This window comes from Ochotona curzoniae, unplaced genomic scaffold (assembly GCF_017591425.1).
Source record: "Ochotona curzoniae isolate NIBS_2020 unplaced genomic scaffold, NIBS_Ocur_1.0 scaffold_1852, whole genome shotgun sequence".
Lineage (NCBI taxonomy): Eukaryota > Metazoa > Chordata > Mammalia > Lagomorpha > Ochotonidae > Ochotona > Ochotona curzoniae.
The window spans coordinates 58,339,251-58,355,702 of NW_024467087.1; positions in this window are offsets into that span (position 1 = coordinate 58,339,251).

Here is a 16,452-nt window from a genome sequence, read left to right on the forward strand (position 1 = left end):
ACTCCGGATCCAAGAGGTGCGGATCCGCCCTCCATCTATTGGATGGCTCCCAGGCCAATTGTTAGAAAGAGGCATATGTTCATTTCGGCTTCTGGAGTGTCTCCGGAGCAGTTGCTCAACAGCCAGCCCCCTCCCCCATCCGGACCATTGAAGGGCAGAAAAAGCAGCGCCCTCCAAGCCACATTTTCTCTTTGCCCACGTGCCAGAAAGAGCCTCTCCACGGGTGACTTCCTGTCATCTCTACTGCCTGGGGACCAAGAAAGAGAAGGGGCTTGAGGCACTCCATTTGGGAGCCCGAAAGCCATCCCCTTACTTTATGGGGGGAGCTGGGAGAGGAGGTCAGTTGTAGAGGCTGAGAGGGAGCAAAGGAGACATTTGCATTTGTTGGCAAATCTGCCCCGGCTCGCTGACTTCCCAGGCGGCTCCTGCAGAGCATGGCGCTCTCATCTGAACTCATCTCTAACTTGGCAACTAGACTATCAGCTTGCGGAGCAAGGACAGGACAGGGATGATCACCCAGTAAGAACCTTTTGTGCTCCTGCGTTGGGGCTGCCCCGTTCCCATTGATCATTTCATTTAACTTGAAGGACAGCCCAGGAGCTAGAGTTCAGCCCTAGCTGAAACAATTTCAGAGTCCAAGTTCACACAACCTGGAGACCCCTCCCCCCATCCACCCACCCACCTCCTTACAACCCCACTGCCTGGGAGGTTCAGGGGTCAGTGGGGGGGGGGTTCAATAAATGCCCTGCCACTTGCTAGTTGTGTGATTTTAAGCTGACTTCACTTTTTGAGACTCGATGTTCCCATCTGTTAAATGGGATAATAAAGGTTTCTATTCTGTTGGGTTTTCATAAGCATCAGAAAGACTGACTTACCATAGTTTGTGTAAGCTGCATATAAGTGGCCAACGAATACTATTATTATAATACCACACCTTGTGATTTGTTTTTTTGTGCCTTCACTCCTTGCTAAGTTCACACACTCGGGTGCAGTTAACACTTAGTGACTGATTAAATTAAACATCAGCCAGAGAGAAGACAAAGGAGATCTAGAAACTCAGGAAAGGGAGCAAAGCAGAGACAAATTCAGTTTGTTTCTCAAAATGCCACTCTCCAGAGCCAAGGGCTGCCGGGCCCATACGGCAGAAACAAATTTGGCATGAATAAAAAGATGATCACTTTATACAGACCAGCCTGTATGGTGGAAAACACAAATTTCAATTGAAGGGCGTTTCAAGCAGAATTGTTTGTAACAGTTAAAGATGAAAAACAATCTAAATGTCCATGATAAGGCAGCATGCCTTGTTACCTTGACACAAAGACATTGGAAATAAACAAATAAAACCTTGCTTCAAAAACAAATAAAACCTTGCTTCAAAAACTTTTCTTCATGGGAGAGTGTTCACAATAAAATGCTGACTTAAAAATACTGGGCAGAAAATTGCATAAATATGATACCGAGTTGCAGAGGGCACACACTGTACAAAAATGTTACCATGCCCATAGAAAAATGGTCAGGAGAACACAAGACAATACCAACGGGGTAGTGGGATTATGAGTGATTTTTTTTCCTTTGTCCATGCTATGATTATGATTACGAATATATCATTCTTATAAACAAATATAAATTTAGAGCTTATATGCTGCTTAAAGAGCAGTTTCCAATTTTTTAAAAAGATTTATTTCATTTTTATTGCTAAGTCAGATATACAGAGAGGAGGAGAGATAGAGAGGAAGATCTTCCATCCGATGATTCACTCCACAAGTGAGCGCAACAGCCAATGCTATGCCGATCCGAAGCCAGGAATTTTTTCCTGGTATCCCACACAGGTGCAGGGTCCCAAGGCTTTGGGCCGTCCTTGACTGCTTTCCCAGGCCACAAGCAGGGAGCTGGATGGGAAGTGGAGCTGCTGGGATTAGAACCGGTCCGGTGCCCATATGGGATCACTGTGTGTTCAAGGTGAGGACTTTAGCCACTAGGCCACCACGCCAGGCCCTCCAACTTTTGATGAAATTATATTGTAGGGCTGGAATAGCAGGTTATGCCACTATGTGCCAAACTAGGACCTCATGTGTACACCAGGTCAAGTCCTGGCTTATTTGATCTAGCGTCCTGCTAAAGTGCACGGGAAAGCAAAGGAGGATGGCCCAAGTCCTTGAGTCCTTGAACCCTTGTGAGAGACCAGGAAGAAGCTCCTATCTCCTTGTTCAGATCAGCCTAGCTCCAGCAGTTTGTGTCTATTTGGAGAGTAAATCAACAAATGGAAGATTCTCTGTTTCTCTCTCTGTCTCTCCCTCTCTAACTCTGCCTTTCAAATAAATAAATAATTCCTAAATTATATGTGCATAGAAAAAACACTAGAAGCAAATATACTAAAATGTTAACAACTATAATTGAATAATGGGATTGTGGATGATATTTTTCTTTCCTTTTACTTTGTTTTTCTGCAATATGATTGCATTATTTTCTTGCAATTAAAACAGATTCATAATTTGAAAAGTACATAATCAGAATCTCACTTGTGTGAAAGTATGAATGTAAATGGAAAAAATGAGAAGGAAGCATACTAAAATATTAAATTTTCTACTAAGTGGTTAGAGATTATGGGTAATTTCCCCCTCTTTATTTTTTCTACAATGCAATTTTTATTATTTTTACAATTAAAACAAAATGATGCCCCAAAATAGCACATACAATGTGATTCCATTTTGTTAAAAATGAGTATGTGCATAGAAAAATAATAACAGACTCATCCAAGACGTGGTTGCCCCCCAGGGGGAGGGGAGGGTTATGGCTGAATTTTGTTTTCTCCTTTGTACATAATTTCTTAATTTTCCATTTTTAATTCATTGTATATTCTTTTTTAATTATGAAAAAATGGTATAAACTAGCTTAGTACTGAAGTATTTGTGGGAGAAAGGAACAAGTCTTGGATTGGCTTTAAAGTATTCCAATGGGAGTGGGAGATATCGATGGTTGGGAATGTAGATTAAATAAGATGATAATTACTGCTAATGGGTATGTGTCAAAGGTGGCAATGTTTTCACTATTCATATCTGTGTTTGAAAACTTCCACAATAAATATTTTTTTTAAAAGCATTTTCTGGGGCCCGGTGGTGTGGCCTAGAGGCTAAAGTACCCTCTTTGAATGTGCCAGGGATCCTATATGGGCGCCGGTTCCAATCCCAGCAGCTCCATTTCCCATCCAGCTCCCTGCTTGTGGCCTGGGAAAGCAGTCAAGGACTGCCCAAAGCCTTAGGACCCTGCATCCGTGTGGGAGACCTGGAAGAATTTCCTGGCTCCTGGCTTCGGATCAGCATAGCACCGGGCCGTTGAGGTCACTTGTGGAGTGAATCATCGGACGGAAGATCTTCCTCTCTATCTCTCCTCCTTTCTGTATATCTGATTTTGTAATAAAAATAAATAAATCTTAAAAAAAGCGTCTTCTGCATGTATTGGATTACTGTGTCCCATCAGTGCAAAGATTATGTCAATTAAAAATGAAAGTATTTGCCACGTGCACTCTATTTTTAAATCATGTGCCAACCCTGTGGAGTTGATTATCTCTGTTTTATAGAAAACGGAGATTCAAAAATGTGAAATCCCTTGCCCTAGCTTCCCCACCTCAGTGGAGAGGCAGTGAGTTTGACCCGAGTTCTTCTCATGCCACCACTTCACGCATGCCTGTGCCTCCGTTTCCCCATCTGGAAGAGGCTAGTGAGAATAGCAGACCGCTCAGCCCCTGCCAGGGAGTGATGAGCTAACGTCTGTAGTGCTTTCCAGCCCCTCAAAGCAAGGTGCTGGAGCCTCCCAGCTCTGCGCCTGCTGCTGCCAGCCGGAGTGAGCGCCTGGTCCTGGCCGCCCTGCGTGGAGGGAGCGGCCGCATTCCTCCGACCCAGGCCAGCGGACTTGGACAGGCATTCGCTGTTGCTCCTGTGTTAAAAAAAAAAAAAAAAAAGGAAGTTTAAAAAAAAGACTGAGACAAGGAGGAATGAGATCAGTCACTAGGGGAAAGGGCCTTGAGAAATAGAAAACTGTGTAGGGAACAGGCAGATAACAGGGCCTTCTCCGGCACTCCCATCACTTGGAAGATTCTAGCCTTGCTTGCCTGTTTACACAGGGGGTGGGGGAAAGTTTGCAAAGGGTCAAGAGTTGCAACGTCCAATTGAATGGATTCCTTCCTTGATTTCCTGTTATTTATGCACAACGGGAAAACCGCAGATGCACAAACAGCTGCGGCCACTAGGTCCCAAGCGTCCTCAGGCACCACCTTCATGGCTCTACTCACTCTAGCTTTCGGGGGATGTCATTTCCACGAATGCTTCTTGCCTGCTCTGCCTTCTAGCATTCAACCCGACTGGAATCCTAGGAAGTTAACGCTGTTATACCCATTTTAGATAGAAGAGCACGGGCTTGGAGGCACAGAGAGGTGAAATAACCAAGCCCCAAATCACACAGCTAATAAGCTGTCGAGCCGGTCTTCACAACAACAGCTGACTCTCTCCTAGGGGCCTTCCTTTCCTGGCTGGGCTACCTGCTCATGCTTCAATTGTGTTGATTTTCTCTCTGGTGTCCATCCCACTCAGCGCAGTCTATGGTCAATATGCATGGCCAGAATACATTCATGGCCACGGTCAAGGCCTGAGGGAAGAATTTAGTCAAGGTGGGCACCAGTGGTGGAGGAGTGGCGAAGATGGTTCTCAATCATGTTCCCCCAGGAAAAAGCCCAGAGTTTAAAGACAAGTAGGGAGAGAGGTGCTGGTGGAGGGGGGAGCAAGAGGTGGCCAGGTGGGCCAGGCCTTGGGCTGTTGGGGTGTCTGCAGCAGCGGAGCTGGAGGCCTTGGGAAGGTGTGAGGCATTGTAGGGGAAGAGAAACTCTGCTTTAAGCATGTTTAGTTTAAGCTGTTGGCAGAACATCCAAGTGGAAATAGCTTGCACACAGCCAGGAATATAGGACTGGAAAGAAAGTGTGAGGTTGTGTCAAAAAGAGCAATCGGCAGGATGACTTTCAGCCAAACTGTGGGGAACTTTCCCCTGCCGCTCTCCACCGGCACAGAGATGGCCTTTCTCCTAAGGGTTCCAGGGATGCTGACATTGTATGGCAGCCCCCTGGCCCTCCAGCCCAGCACCAGCATGGATGCGTGTTCCAAATCCCTTTAGGGCAGTGTGAGGGGAGTACTAGTCCATAAATTTCACCATGATAGAAAATGACAGGGGCTTCATCTCGCTCTTCTAAATACATTCTGACTAGACCCCAAGCATACCAGGCTTTCCCTGGTGTTATTTCAGCTTGTAGAACACAAGCCTTTGGGGTTTTGTTTGCGATCCCTTTTCCGTCATCTGCTGTTTTGCGATTGCTCAGCATCTCCCAGCATACTCTGCCCTTAAAAAGGAGAGACCATTTGAGTCTGGCTCTGCTTCCTGTGATAGCGTGGCCAACACTGCCCCCCCCCCTTGCTTATAAGTCTTGAGGTGATGTGGCAGCCCTGTGCCCTCTGTGTCATCTCCACACAGGTTCTCCGTGCTTGCCTTTCTTTTGTCCTGGAGTTCTCCTGGCTTTCCAATGCATCTCACCTGAGCCCTCACACTTCCACTCAGCTATGGACCCCAACTTTCCCCTAATCAGAGTCTCTGTTGATGTGGAGGAGTTTCCTTTGGATCTTCTCCCCACTCCCAAATGCCTTTCTTGGCCTTGAACTTTGAGGCTTGGAGGTCAGCTTAGACAAATATGCCTGTGCAATGTGGTTGGGACTCGCTTCATGTGCATGACCTGAGGGACCGGGAATATTTCTGTGGGTCCAACAGTCACTGGGGCTTGTCCCTTTGGGGAGCAGCAGTTAGAACTGAAGATGGTTTGAGGATCTAGCAGAAGTAGTGAATGTCCAGCCTGTGGGTCATTTGGTCTGGCCCTGCCCTGTTAAATACAAGCTAGACTCAAAATTCACGGCAGCAAAACAGGCTGATTTTTAAGTTGATAATTTTTATGGTCCACAAATGATGCTACAGATAATCAAATGGCCTTTGGTGGAGGGGAGGTCCCCCATCCCTGACAGAGGATCTGAAGGGTCGGGACGCAGACTCTAATGTCAGCTGTGGGGACAAGACCACAGGCTTAGCTAGAACAGAGGTAATGCCTCAGCTAGCTCACACAAATTCCTTGTACTAATTTCAGAAAGGCATAGTCTCTGGATGGAAAAAAACAAGTGCTGCCTCCTCTAGGCTTTGCACAAGCCTTGCCCTAGGGCCTATGCCTTTGTAAGGGAAGTGCAAGATGGGAAGCAAGAAAGCAAGTAGTAAAAGAGAGACCAAAAGCTGGAGCTCTAGAGAGAAGAGAGACTGAACGCTCCAGCGGAAGAAGCACGCAGCCAAGAGAACAAGCCCCTCCCCAGTACAAGCCCTTAGGGGCTTGAGAGAAGAGTGGTCCCACAATAACCCAACATTGCCCTTTCCCCAGGTCCTAGGTCATGATGGGTACACATCCTTTGACATACAGGTGGGCAAAAAGAATTTCACAGGCAGGGGAAACGTGGCTTCTGATTTTGTGACCCTAGCTGCCTAAGACCATACCACTATTACCACTCATCCCCATTTTACTGAAAGGGAAATTGAGGCACAGAGATGCTAAGTTCTCTCTCTCAAGCTATATGTTCTTTACGTTTGGGGCTGAGAGTTAAGCCAGGAAGGCTGGCCCCAGAACCTCTGTTAGTGGATCACTGGACCTTCCTGTCTCCTAAATTGCACCCATTTGGACCTGCCTGTTAAATGCCTTTCCTTTTCATGAGAAAGGATGACTCTCATGTCTCCTCCTTGCTTCTTGTAAGGTTGTTGCAATTATTAGGAATCTTCTTTTGCAGACAAATGAAAGAGCCTCAGAGAGGTGAGGGAATCTTGCTGAAGTCACACAGCTAACAAGTAGCAATTTGAATCCAGTTCTTCCTATTTTAATCTCCCTTTATCTTCATTTGTCTTCCCCCACTCCCCCGCAGTTTCTCATCCCCCCCCCCCACGGGATGTCAGCATTGGTAGAAACTAAAGAGATGACTCCATTGGAACCTCTCACAGAGGAGGAAGTGAGCACTGTATTGGCACCTGGCTAGAATGGGGGGGGGGATGAGAAAGAGAGAAAGAGAGAGAGAGAGAGAGAGAGAGAGAGAGAGAGAGAGAGAGAGAGAGAAACAAGATACAGGAATCTGGGAAGAAAACAAGGCAAGGAAAAGAAATCAAATGAGGAAGTAAAAGGCCCAAAGTGGGTGAAGGCCTAAGTGACCAGCCATCTGGATGCAGCGCTGAGCTCAGTGGGGGAGTATGTTTGTGAAACAGGGGAGCTAGATCGACAGGTGCGAGGGCCCAGCTGCTGCCAGCCAAGAACTGTCCGGGCCCTGTGCCCAACTAGAAAAAAAGGCATGTTCCCGCCCCCCCCCCCCCCAAGCGACTCGCAGCTGGGGAACACAGCAAGGAAGGAGGAAGCTGCCGTAGAAGCAGCGCAGACCCTGGGCAGTCCTCCGGAGCCTGGCCTCTCGCAGCTCCTCCTCCTCAGAAGAGGGACCCATGGGCTCTCTCTGAGGAACTCTCCCATTTTCATCAGGCCTCTCCCAAGGGCCACTCTGGGGGTCTGGGATGTGGATGAGTCCCTGCCAGGCTTGAATCCCAGACTGACTTTCCAGGCTTTGCAGATGCCAATTCATGCTTCTGTCCTTGGCAGGAGCTTCCAGTGGGAGCAGGTAGGGAGCGGACAACGGCTGTCAGACCTGAGTAGTTACCTGCCCACTAGCTACAGGCGCAGCCTAGCCTCATAAGGAGATCATGGGGCTCTGTTGTCACACTGATCCTGGTTCAAGTCTTGATACTGTCATTTCCTAGCTGTGACTTTGGCCTGTGACATTGGTTCTTTGGGCTTCAGTTTCCTTAGGTGTAAGGTGGGAGAAAAGAAGACTACCTACTTCGTGAGAATGTGCCAGGATCGAATGAGCTAATGTCTGTTGCTATCAGCTCTCAAAGGCTGTACACATGTGAATAATTATTCTTCCCTGACCCCTATTCCCTGCTGCATGGGGGATGGAGTCAGCCTTCCCATCTGAGTCCAGTTCCAAGCCTGACTTCACCTCCTTGGCCCTGTTTTCCTCATTGTCACATAAGGCTTTGTGGAAATCAGGCCTCCTGACCCACTGGGGTGGGCTTGGGACTGGCTGTTGTGCCTCTGCTGGTTTTCATGCAGGCTACAAATGTGGACTGAGCTCCTACTTGGCCGTGCATGGGTCCCCAAGGCCTCAGAGGGGACCAAGGCACCACATCTGGCCTCAGGGAGTTCTCAATACAGTGGGAGAGATAGAAAACCAGAGATTAACAAAATATAGCGGGAGATAGGAGGAGGTGGCATCTGAGCTCAGGCTCAGTCTTCCCAGGGCTTGAGGCATAGTAGAGGTGAAGGTGCTGATGGGAGCCAGAAGAGCAGCACAGACTTGGGGGTCCTGAGATAACAGGTGCCAAGCTTGGATGCCATGCTAAGAAATTCATCTTGGGCCCTGCACGATGGCTCAACAGCTAAATCCTTAAGTTGCAAGTGGTAGGATACTGTGTGGGTGCCAGTTTGTATCCAGGCTGATCCACCTCCCATCCAGCTCCCTGTTTGTGGCCTGGGAAAGCAGTCGAGGACAGCCCAAAGCCTTGGGACCCTGCACGCATGTGGGAAACCTGGAAGAAGCTCCAGGCTTTGGATCAACTTTAGCCATTGTGACCATTTGGAGAGTGAACCGGTGGATGGAGGATCTTTCTCTGTGTCTCTCCTTTTCTTTCTTTCTTTTCTTTTTTTTTAAGATTTATTTATTTTTATTACAAAGTCAGATATACAGAGAGGAGGAGAGACAGAAAGGAAGATCTTCCGTCTGACGATTCACTCCCCAAGTGACCACAATGGCCAGTGTTGCGCCAATCCAAAGCCAGGAGCCAGGAACTTCCTCCAGGTCTCCCACCACACGGGTGCAGGATCCCAAAGCATTGGGCAGTCCTCAACTGCTGTCCCAGGCCACAAGCAGGGAGCTGGATGGGAAGTGGGGCTGCTGGGATTAGAACTGGCACCCATATGGGATCCCTGGTGTGTTCAGGATGAGGACTTTAGCCACTAGGCCATGGCTGCTGGGCCCAGTGTCTCTCCTTTTCTCTGTCAAAAATCGGATCTGTTTTTCCAATAAAAATAAAGAACTTCTTTAAAAAAAGGAAATTCATCTTGGCTATTGTGGTCACTGAAGGTGATGTGGGCAGGTAGGTTTTCCTGGAGCCTGGTACGAGTCCGTTATTCACTAAAGCATGCTCGTTACCTTGACCTTCTCTCTCTACCATCCACCCCCACCAGTTGCAAGCAAATGGGCCTTGGGCTTTCTGGAGAGCTCCCAGGCCTCTTCTCAGAATCTGATGACACAAGGCTCCTGATCTCCCTACTCCCCCAACAGCAGCCTGGGGCTCAGTTAAAGGCACTACATTTTTTAGACTCAAAACCCTGACTTCATCTTTCTCTTTCGTCTCACCTCCAAGCAATGACAAAATTCTGTCAGCTTTCTAGAATGTAGTTGTAATCCAAGCTACCCCTATTCCTCCCATAGTTACCACTCTGGGTCCAGCAACTCTCTTCTCCTACCCTTGCTGCATCAGTAAACCTCCTGACTGCTCCAACAATCTTTAGTCCCTGGCCCTTTGCAGTCTCACATTCTGTATACTGCACCTGGGAGAGCCTGTCCTCCCCTGCTCAGAAGCCTGCAATGGCCTCCATCCCACTCAGGGTAAAAGCCAAAGCCCTCTTGGCGATCCGTATGACCTAGTCCTTCCTACTTTTCCACACTCACCAGTGCACTTCAAAAGGCATTTAGGGGATTTTAGAGGGAAGATAGGTTAAAATGGTTGGGAGCTAGCCTGAGCTCCTGGGAGAACCAGAGGGGTTTCCTCATTAGTGCTAGGCACTTTAACTCCTCCCAGAATTTACTGTGGCCCTACTATGTGCCTATTATGAATGCTGGGCCTGAAGATGGGGGGAAGATTTTGAGTATATAGGAAGAGATAGATTGTTAAGTAATAAATTATTTTAAGCACATGCTCAATCTAACTAGTAGAAGCAAAGAAATGAAAAACACAATAATTTGTATCTTTTAGGAAGGCAGAGATGTAGCGAAGGTGTGGGAGCAGGCACACTCACATGCTGCTAGTAGGACAACACTTCCAGGAGTAAGCATCCATTTTGCTTGTGCTGTGATGCACATGCCCTTTGAATCAGCAGTTTCACTTCTACAAATTTGTCATAAAGCAAAAATACAACAAATGTACAAGAATATAAGCGAAGTGTTCTTTGTTGCAATGTGGTATGGATTTTTTAAAAGATGAAATTCACAAAGTTCTCAAATCAGGGGAATTTTATTCACTTATAGCGCTGTGTAATCAACACCACTATCTACTTCCAAACTATTACTCTTATTCCTAAATGAAACCTGTCTCCATTAGGCAATTACTCCCCATTTCCTTTTCTGCCCAGGCCCTGGTGAGAAACGAATCGGCTGTCTCAGTCTTCACGGACATTTTGTCTATACAAAACCATATGATATGTAGTCTTTCATGTCTGGTTTCTTTCACTTAGCATGATTTTGAGTATTGCAGCAAGGATCAGGGCTTTCCCCCTTTTTATGGCTGAATAATATTCCATAATATAGCCATGCTACAGCTGGTGTATCTATTCATCCATTGATGGGCGTTTAATTATTCTGGCATTTGAGTATCTTTTGGCTATTGTGAATAGTGCTGTTATGAACATTCATGTACAAATATTTGATTGGGTATCCACCCTCATTTGTTTTACACAACATAGTTATGAGTGCAATTGTTGGATCATATGGATATTCTGTTTAGCTTTTTGAGGCACTTTTTAAAAACATATTTTTTGGGCCCAGCGGCGTGGCCTAGCGGCTAAAGTCCTCGCCTTGAATGCACCAGGGATCCCATATGGGTGCCGCTTCTAATCCCGCTGCTCCACTTCCCATCCAGCCTGGGAAGGCAGTCGAGGACGGCCCAAGGCCATGTGGGAGACCTGGAAGAGGTTCCTGGATCCTGGCTTCGGATCGGTGCAGTACAGGCCGTTGTGGTCACTTGGGAGTGAATCATCAGACGGAAGATCTTCCTTTCTGTCTCTCCTCCTCTCTGTATATCTGACTTTGTAATAAAAATGAATAAATCTTTAAAAAAAAGAGTTTGGGACTACCTTTAAAATATATATATATATATATTTATAATCCTGAATTATGTGGTACAATTCTGAACTGTTTTCCATGGTGGTTGCACCATTTTACAATCCCACATTAATGTCCAAGAGTTCCAATGCCTCCACATCTTCATCAATACTTTTTATTTTCCCTTTTCTAAAAATTGTGACTGTCAAAACAGGAATAAGCTGTAGACTTACTCTGGTTTTGACTTGTGTTTCTGTGGTGACTAATGATGTTGATAGGGACTCCAGCAGCTCCTGGGAAAAAAAAGCAAAAATATAGAAAAGAAAAAAAAAAAACATGACATTACTCTCCAGGAACACTGAGGGAGGGAGAGACAGGAGAAACATAAAATGTAATCCTTGAGGTTATTGAGTCTGCAAAGGGACCTGGTTGAGTACTTTGCACACTTCTGTGCAAAACAGGCTACTCCATCGTCCGTTCCCGGATCGGTTCATGTAGTGTATCTTATTGGCATATACTTTCAGCTCCCTGATTGATTTATGTTGTATGTCTCATCTGCACACACACACACACACACACACACGCAAATCAATTAGGGAGAGCTTCCTGCTTAAGACATGCATAAAGATCTGAGCAAGGCATCTTGCAAGTCAGCTCAAGGCAAACAGCCCTCCAGGGCAGCCAGCCTTTGCGGGGCTGTCCCTCCCAGCTCCCTGACATCTTTGCTCACTCCTTCCCTGTCTGTGTGCCTCATTCTTTGCCATTGCTAGTAGAAGCACTAGCTGGAGGCAGCACTCCTTTATAGAATCAGCCAAGAAGAGAAGCTGGGACCCAGAAGGCGGCAGCACTCAGTGAACTGAGAGAGATGCAACGCAAAAGAGCTGTAGGATGGGAATTGTACTGTCTTTGATGGACCTGGGGAGAAGAAGAATCTGTGGCATCTCTCCACAAACTTGAGGAACTATAGCAACAGACTCCTGCCATTTCTCATGTAACACCAGCACCCAAGCTGCGACGCTCACGCAGGAACTCCTACAATGATGCTGGACATCTTTTTACGTGCTTTTTGCCACTTGTATTTCTTTGGGTATACATCTAATCAAATTCTTTGCCCATTTTTTAATGTCTTGCTTTTCTTTAGCTTTTGAGCTTTTTACATTCTGGATACTGGATCTTTATAAGACAATGATTTATAAATATTTTTTTACATTCTGGAGATTGTCTTTCCACTTTCTGATTAATTTTTATTTTATTTTTTCCCCCCTTTTTTAAGGCAAAGAGGGAAAAACAGAGACAGAGATACATGTAAGAGATATTCTATCTGATGGATCATGCCCCAAATGCTCACGGAAGCCAGGAGACCAGAACTCCGTTTGAGACTCCCAGGTGAGTGGCAAGGACCCAAGTATTTAAATCATTCCCTCCCAGGGTTAATATTTAGCAGAAAGCTGGGCCCGGTGTGGTGGCCTAGTGGCTAAGTACTCACCTTGAATGCGCCAGGTTCCCATATGGGTGCCAGTTCTAATCCCAGCAGCTCACTTCCCATCCAGCTCCCTGCTTATGACCTGGGAAAGCAGTCGAGGACAGCCCAATGCCTTGGGATCCTGCACCCGTGTGGTGGGAGACCTGGAAGAGCTCCTGGCTCCTGGCTTTGGATTGGCGCAGTACCGGCAGTTGTGGTCACTTGGAGAGTGAATCATTGGACGGAAGATCTTTCTCTCTATCTCTCCTCCTTTTTATATGTCTGACTTTGCAATCAAAATAAATTTTAAAAATATTGGGCAGAGGGCCCGGCGCGGTGGCGCAAGTGGTTAAAGGTCCTCGCCTTGCACGCCCGGGATCCCATATGGGCGCCGGTTCTAATCCCGGCAGCCCCGCTTCCCTTCCAGCTCCCTGCCTGTGGCCTGGGAAAGCAGTCGAGGACAGCCCAAAGCTTTGGGACCCTGCACCCGCGTGGGAGACCCGGAAGAGGCTCCTGGCTTCGGATCGGCATAGTATCGGCCCGTTGCGCTCACTTGGGGAGTGAATCATCGGACGGAAGATCTTCCTCTCTGTCTCTCCTCTCTGTATATCCGCCTTTCCAATGAAAAAATAATAAAAATAAATCTTAAAAAAAAAATATTGGGCAGAAAGCTGAAAAGAAAGTAGAACTGGGACTTGAATCCAGGTATTTTGAGGTAGCATGCTGGCATCCTAAGTGGCAGCTTAGCTGCTACGCCAAACTTGCACCCATGCCTCCACTTTCCACTTTCTTGGTAATATTCTTCGCAGCAAAAAAAAAAAAGTTTCTAATTTTGATGATGTCTGATTTATCTTTCCTTTTGTTGCTTGGGGTTTTTTTTTTTTCCTTTACTTATATTTAGAAATCTATTGCAAATCCTAGGTGATGAAGTTTATTCCTGCTTTCTTTTCCTAATTTATAATTTAAACTCTTACATTTACATCCATTTTGAATTCATTTTTTTCAGTAAGCCAAGCAAGACTTATTAAAGATATTAAAGACAGAAACCTTCTACCCAGTACCAGGAGGGGGGCTCCAAGAGAGGAAAGACCCCTTGAATTCATTTTCGCACGTGGCATGACACAGAAGTCCAGCTTCACTATTTTACACATAGACATCCAGTTGTCTCATTACCGTTTGTTGAAGAGTGTTCTTTTCCTAGTGAATGTACTTGGCATCTCTGTCCCAAATCAATTTATCATAGCTATAGTGATTTATTTCTGTACGCTTAATTCTGTGCTATGTACCTTTAAGTCTGTATTATGCTAGTATATATTGTTTTGGTTATTGTAGCTTTGTGGTCAATTTTGAAAGCATGAATTGTGTCTTCCCACTCTACGATTCCTTTTCAGAATTTTTTGGCTTCCTTCCTTCCTTTCTTCCTTGCTTTCTAAAGGGGGAAAGAGAGAGAGAGAGAGAGAGAGAGAGAGAGAGAGAGAGAGGTGTCTTCCAATCAGTGGTTCATTCCCCAAATGGCCTCAATGACCAGAACTGAGCCAATCCAAAGCCAGGAGGCAGGAGCCTCTTCCAGGAGCCTCTTCCAGGTGCAGGGTCCCAAGGCTTTGGGCCATCTTCCACTGCTTTCCTTAGCAAGGTGCTGGATGGGAGGTGGGGCAGCCAAGAATGAACTGGGGTACATATAGGATCCTGACACTTCGTAGGTAGAGGATTAGTCCCAACTTTTTGGCTTTCAGCCAGCAATGGGATCCCCTTGATTTCTACGTGAGTTTCAGAACAGAATATTTGTTTATGTGAAACAATTATTGGGATTTTGATAGGAATTGTGTTAAATCTATACATTCATTTGAGTAATATTGATACCATTATGACATTAAGTTCTCCAACCCATGAACACGGTATGTCTTTCCATTTATTTGTATCTTTGATTTCTTTAAGGAATATTTTTTGTTTTTTAGTGTATGAGCCTTTTGTCTCTTTGGTTGTTTATTCTTAAGTATTTTTTTTTTTTTAGCAATTTTAAGTAGAATTGTTTTCTTAACTTTTCCCCTGATTGTTCATTGCTGGTGCATAGGAACGTAGTTGACTGGGCCAATGCAGTTGCTTCATTGGTTAATTCTCTTCCTTCCAATGCCTGGATCCCATATGGGTGTCGGTTTGTATTCCAGCTACTCCACTTCCCATCTAGCTCCCTGATTGTGGCCTGGGAAAGCAGCAGAGGATGGCCCAAAGCCTTGGGATTCTAATCCCAAGTGGGAGAATTGGAAGAAGCTCCTGGCTCCAAGCTTTGGATCAGCTCAGCTCTGGCTGTTGCAGTCACTTGGAGAATGAACCAGTGGATGGAAGAACTTTCTATGTCTCTTAACTCTATAAATCTCTCTTTTCAATAAAAATAGATAAAATCTTACAAATAAATAGTTATTTTTTGGTTTCTAGTATTGTATTCTGCAACTGGAATAACTTATTAGCTCTAGTGTTGACTTTTTTGTTGATTTTCAACTTTTGAGGAAAAATAAGAAATTTTTGAATAAGTAATAGGGGACAGGTTAAACAAATGTTTGAGTAGAATCTCATTCTTTTTAGTGGTTTTGTATTATTCCATGGAGTAGATATATCATAGTTTCTTTATCCATTTCTCTCTTGATGGGCATTTGGGTTGTTTCCATGTATTTGCCATTGTGGATTGTGCTGCAATAAATATAGGATTGCAGGTTGCTTTCTCATATACAGATTTCACTTCATTTGGATATGTTCCTGTGTGTGGGCTATCTGGGTCATACAGCAGATCCATTTTCAGTTGCCTATCATTTGCAAGAAGATGGTCTCAACTGAATACCATTATGCTCAGTGAACCAAGCCAATCCCAAAAGGACAAGCACCGTATGTTCCGTGTGTTCTCTCTGATATAAAATAACTTTCAGGCAAAATATAAAACAAATATATATATAGGTGAACAAATATACACATATTTTCTCATAGATAAATTGTATAATTGAGAGACTAGCTGGGAAGTAAAGCTATGTTGGGTATGCATCTCTGCTTCTGAAAAAAAGAACTCCTAGTGAAACAGTTCAATATACCATGACAATGCAATACTAGATTTTCTACCTTTGTCTAAACCTACAATGCCATAATGCAGTTAATACAAATGGGAGAAAACAGTGGGAGAGAGAAGGGGGAGGGAAAAGGGGAATCCCTAGAACTACAAAACTATCATGAAAAATTATCATCATCATCATCATCATCAATAACAAATGTTAGAGGGTCCATGTAATGTCACCCTTTTAATTCATTGTTTATTAAGGGAATATAGTTCTAAAACATTTAAAATGTATTTCAGATGCAGAGATGAAAAGAGAGAGAGAGGAAGAGAGAGAGGGAAAGAGGGATTACCATTTGCTGGTTCACTCCTAAACTGGTTCACTCCTAAACTAACTGCAACCAGGGCTGAATCAGGCTGAAGCTGGGAATCAGGAACTCCATCCAGGCTTCCCATGTGGGTGGCAGGGACCCAATTACTTGCCCATCACTTGCTATATCCCAGGGTACATTAGCAGCAAGCTGGAATTGGAAGCAGAAACAGCACTCCAACCCAGGCACTCAGATATGGAATGATGATGGCAAGACCAGTTTAACCAAATGACTGTCCCAGTGAAACTATTTATTTATTTATTTTTCATCTTAAAAATGATTTCATGAAGCAGTTCTATAGGCTCTGTGATTTCCCTTACCCCTTCCCTAAATCCCCCTGCAACTGATTCCCCTATATTATTACAATAGTATAGCTCT